The sequence below is a fragment of the Trichechus manatus genome, unplaced genomic scaffold, assembly GCF_000243295.1.
Source record: "Trichechus manatus latirostris isolate Lorelei unplaced genomic scaffold, TriManLat1.0 scaffold00058, whole genome shotgun sequence".
In the NCBI taxonomy this organism is placed as follows: Eukaryota; Metazoa; Chordata; class Mammalia; order Sirenia; family Trichechidae; genus Trichechus; species Trichechus manatus.
In genome coordinates, this window is record NW_004443994.1 from 6504377 (window position 1) to 6509944 (window position 5568).

At 42.4% G+C, this 5568-nt stretch overlaps 1 pseudogene; it reads left to right on the forward strand.

Annotated features, from left to right (window-relative positions):
• The first annotated feature begins 3351 nt into the window (after positions 1-3351).
• On the forward strand, positions 3352-3780 carry LOC101340909 (thioredoxin-like protein 4A pseudogene; annotated as a pseudogene).
• Positions 3781-5568: the final 1788 nt, after the last annotated feature.

The window sequence follows — 5568 nt, forward strand, 5'->3', positions numbered from 1 at the left end:
GGAATTTGTGTTGAGTATAAAGGTAATTAAAATAATGTTGGTTAATTCTCAACCTCCCTAAATCTCAGTTTATTGAGCTATAAAATTGGGATAATCCTCATTTCAAAAGGTTATTATGAGGAAATCAAATCCTTCCTTGATTTATTCAACAAAAATAGTTACTGAGTGCTTCTTAAGTTCAAGCCTGAGTCTAGGCGAAGGGGATAAAGCAGAGAACATAACAAACACAAACCTGGCCCTTATGGAGCCCACATTCCAGTGAGGAGAGACAAACAATAAAACCATACAATATGCTAGATGACAATAAGTTCTACAGAAAAAAATAAAGAAGGATGAGGAGAGTAGGGTGGTGGGTGGGTTTAATTTTTAGTTGATCAGGGAAGGCTTCACTGAGAAGGTGATATTTCAGCAAAGTCCTGAGGGAGCAAGTCACACGACTAAACTGGAGGAAAAGCACTCCTGGCAGAAAACAAAAACAACAACAGGCTGTGCAAAGGCCCTGAGGCAGGAGTTTGCCTACGGGGTGTTAGAAAGCTCGTGCAGCTGAAGCTGAGTAATCGTGGGAGAAGAGGCTAAAAGATGAGGTTAGAGAGATAAGATGTGTTTGGGAGGTGTAAGGGAAGCGGGGACAGATCATATAGATCCTTATAGTTTGTTGTAAGCAATTTGATTTTCCTTCTGAGCTGGAAGGGGAGGCATCAGGAGGTTTTGAGCAGATTAGAGAAATCATATAATTAACATTTTAACAAGATCACTCTGGCTGCTCTGTTGAGAACAGACTGCAGGGGGACAAGGGCAGCAGCAGGGAGGCCAGTTGGGAGGCTGTCGAAGTTGTCCAGGTGAGACAGAGAGCTGGTGGAAGACGACTGGTGTTTGTGGAGGATGTGAGGAATGATTAGCATCTGTATATATTTCAAAGGAGGAACTAACAGGAGTTGCTGATAGATTTATTGGGAAGTGTGAATCAATAAAGTAGAAATAAAAATGACTTACTACATATAAAATAGTTAGCCTGGTAGATAAAAATCACTGAATACATTTAAGCTTGTTATTGTTATTGTCTTGTTATTATTGCTACTTCCTGTTATGAGAGTCATAGGAGGCAATACTATGAATAAAATGAAACCTGTAAGAGCCCGAACTTGACAGGACTATCTCGTTTATCCAGGTCTCATAAGTTGTCCACGGTTGACAGGGTGCAGTCTTACTTTTCTATTGCTCTCTATTAGTGGAAAATATTTGAGTTTTTCTTCTCTGACAGGTTTCCGCCTTACACAGCTTCCAGCTTTCGTAGGTTTCACTGTAATATAAGAAAACCAGTTAACATCAAGTCCAACTCATGGCAACCCCATGTGTGTCAGAGTAGAACTGTGCTCCACAGAGTTTTCAATGGCTTATTTTTCGGAAGTAGATTACCAGGCCTTTCTACCAGAGGTGGCTTTTGACCAGAGGCACTTCTGGGTGAACTTGAACCACCAACCATTCAGTTAGCAGACAAGGGCATTTGCACCACCCAGGGTCTCCACCTAATAGAAGGTAGCCTTATTATTAAACCCTGAGAGATCAGTTTCAACAGGAGTTTGTGGCCTCCCTAGGGCTAGGTATTGGGCAGCTGAATATACTTTAAGCCTCAGGAATGGATTAAATGATTTATACAGATACTTGCTAAAGCCGTTGAGTCAGATCAATAGATAGCCACATTCTCATCTCTCTCCCTATATCTAGAACCTTAATTACCTTCTTTTTTTTATAGTGATATACTTACAACAAAACAGGTAACATTTCATCAGTTTCTACATACATTTCAGTAACATCAATTATATTCTTCCAGTTGTGCAACCATTCTCACTTTTTCCAAATTACCCCACCACCATTAACATACATTCAATACAGTCTAAGCAAAAACCCCCCTTCTCCCCTCCCTCCCACCCCTGGTAACCACTAATTATTTATAGTTTCTATGCATTTGCTTACATATAAGTGATGTCATAGAGTATTTGTCTTTTCGTGTCTGGCTGATTTCGCTCAGCATAATGTTTTCTAGGTTCATCAATGTTGTGACATGCATCGGGACTTCATTCTTTTTTATGGCTGAGTAATATACCTTTGTATGTATCTACCACATTTTGTTTATCCAAATGGACATTTTGTTGTTTCTACCTTTTGAATACTGTGAATAGTGCTGCAATGAACATTGGTGTACATATGTCTGTTCATGTACCTACTTTCAGGTCTTTTGGGTATATAACTAAGAGTGGAATTGCTGGGTCATATGGTAGTTCAATGTTCAACTTTTTGAGGAACTACCAAAGAGTCTTCCACATCACCTGCACCAATTTACAATCCCACCAGCAATGAATGAGGGTTCTTATTTCTCCAGAACCTTGATGACACCTATTATTTTCTGTTTTTTTATCATTGTCATTCCAATGGGAGTGAGATGGTATCTCACTGTGGTTTTGATTTGCATCTCCCTAATGGCTAATGTGAGCACTGGTGGTGCAGTGGTTAAGAGCTACGGCTGCTAATCAAAAGGTCAGCAGCCCAAATCCACCAGCTGCTCCTTGAAAACCCTATGGGGCACTTCTACTCTGTCCTATAGGGTTGCTATGAGTCGGAATCTACTTGACAGCAACAGGGACCCGACTCAGCCTAGATATTTTCTTCTTTTCCTTCAGTATTGAACTGAGACATCCCCATGATGCCTACATGATCTTCTTATTTCTTGATAACTCAGGTCTGCAATGGCCACATCTCAGGGTGCAGAGGAACTAAGTCAGGCAGCAGTGGATGCCCAAGCCTCAGAATTCCTATTTCTTTTCAAAGAGACCTCTTGCTTCCTTCAGCCTCTATAGCAAAAGCTGCATCCAAGGCATTGTGATGGTTATGTTATGTGTCAACTTAGTTCTACGCCATGATGCCCAGTATTAAGCGATCACCTCAATGATGAGATTTGATATAAGACGATCACCTCCGTAATGAGCTCTACTCTGAGCAGCCAATCAGTGGAAAAGGAGTTTCCTTGTGAGTGTGGCATACTTAAAGGATATAAACGGATGTTCAGCAAGGCTGTCTGTCTCTCGCTCTGGATCCTCCATTAAGCTTGTCTGCATCTTCTGACCTCTGGTACTTGGGACTTGAGCCACCGGCCCCCCTTGCCACATTGCTGCTTATCTAGGGATGCATCGGCCTCCACAGCCTGTGAGGCAGCGTGCCACAGTCTCACCTACTGATCTCGGATTTGATTCCTCAGCCTCTGCTTCAGCCCATGAGCCAGCAGTTTTAGCTCTGGAAGATCTGCAGGTCAACTTTGTTTCTTCTTAGTTGGAGATAATCACTCATGCTCTCAAGATGTCGTACATGCGCCCACATCTAGACAACGGCTGGCAGGTGGACCAGGTCATCCTTTCTGAGTAGGACTGCTTCATCGTCATTCACTTTGGACACGACTGGGATCTTACTTGTACGAGAATGGATGAAGGTCTACATAGAATAGCTCAGAAGGTGAAAAGATTTGCAGAGGTTTATCTCGTGGATATCACAGAGGTGCCTTGCTTCAACCAGATGTATGAGCTCTACGATCCCTGTACTGCCATGTTTTTCTGTAGGAATAAACACATGCTGATTGATCTGGGGACTGGTGACAACGACACGATTACCTGGGCCATCCAGGACGAACAGGAGATGATCGACATCATGCAGATGGTTTACTGAGGGGCACGCAAGGGCCTGAGGCTGGTCATGTCTCCAAAGGACTACTCCACCAAGTACAGATACTGACTCCTCCTGGTCGCCTTGTGTCCTCAGCTCTCCTGGGACACGCCACCCTGAGACTTTGTCAAGTCAAAAGAAGGAATTCTCCAGAAACACACCTGCTCCTTTGTGATCACTGGAGAAAATTCTATGCCAGAAGAGTTAAGACGCTGATGCCTACTGACATTGGTTTTTCTTTGATTCAGAATGATAAACATGGCCACCTCAGAGTTACCATCTGAGGTCTATCCCAAACATGGCCATTAAGCATATTTGTAAATTTGTTTCCCAAATAAAACATTTGATTTTTTTAATACCTATTGGGATTCCGGCCACTCACTTATTCAATAAACATTTATGGAGCTCCTATTATGTGCTAGGGCCTGTTTAACATGCTACCAAAGTGTAGTCAGTGTGTTCTTTTCTCCATTCCAGTGAGGGGATGCAGCCAATAATAAGATAAATAAAACTCATAAACAAAAATATCATATGGCACCACACCGAGAAGTAGAATAGGAGGCTTCAACAGAGAATAACTGCATAAATACTTTATACCAAGCTGTCAGCAAAGGCTTCTTTTGAGGAAACGACATTTAAGCAGAGATACAAATGAACAAGAAGAGCTTTTCTGGAAAAAAATCTAGTCCTAAGGCCCTGGGACTGGAATGAGCTTGACACTCTCTCCCTGCTCTCTATTCTTCCTGACTAGATGGTAAACACACGGTGTATCGCATTGGAAAAAATCTGCTCCAAAAGACCTCTTTTAAGTGTTAAAAAGCAAAGATGTCACTTTGAGGACTAAGGTGCAACCTGACCCAAGTCATGGTATTTTCAATGGCCTCATGCACATGCGAAAGCCGGACAGCAAAGGAGGAAGACCACAGAAGAATTGATGCCTTTGAATTATGGTGTTGAAGAAGAATATTGAATATACCATGGTCTGCTGGACGAAGAAAAAAATCTGTCTTGGAAGAAGTACAGCCAGAATGCTCCTTAGAAGCAAGGATGGCGAGACTTTGTCTCACCTACTTTGGACATGTTATCAGGAGAGACTGGTCCTGGAGAAAGACGTCATGCTTAATAATGTAGAGGGTCAGCAAAAAGAGGAAGACCCTCAAAGAGATGGATCGACACAGTGGCTGCAACGATGGGTTCAAATATAGCAACAATTGTGATGATGGTGCAGGACTAGGCAGTGTTTCATTCTGTCCTACACAGGGTCACTATGAGATAGAACTGACTCGACCGACGGCACCTAACAACAAGAGTGTAAACTCTGCACAGTCCAAAAGTGGATGATCTGTCTTTATGACTGGAAAGTAATTTATTAAACTAACTCCTTACCTCCTTTGGGCTTGTTAAAACTCTCTAATATATGAATCAGAATTTTTCAGGAATTCTCTACCATTTCTGCCTTGGACAAGGCAACCACTATGCCTAGTTGTTCCAGCAGAAACCTGGAAGTCATTCAAGATTTTGGTACTTGATCAAGATAATTTTATCGGTAAGCTGGCTATTTTTGATATCGTTCCCCCACACCCACCCAGCACAACTGGACTAAACCAAAGACAAGAAGTTTCCTGAATACAACCAAACACTTCGAGGGACAGACTAGCACGGGTGGGGGTCTGGGGACCATGCTTTCAGGGGACATCTAGGTCAATTGGCATAACAAAGTTTATTAAGAAATGTTCTGCATCCTACTTTGGTGAGTGGCATCTGGGGTCTTAAAAGCTAGCTAGCGGCCCTCTAAGATGCATCAATTGGTCCCAACCCACCTGGAGTAAAGGAGAATGAAGAACACCAAAATTACAA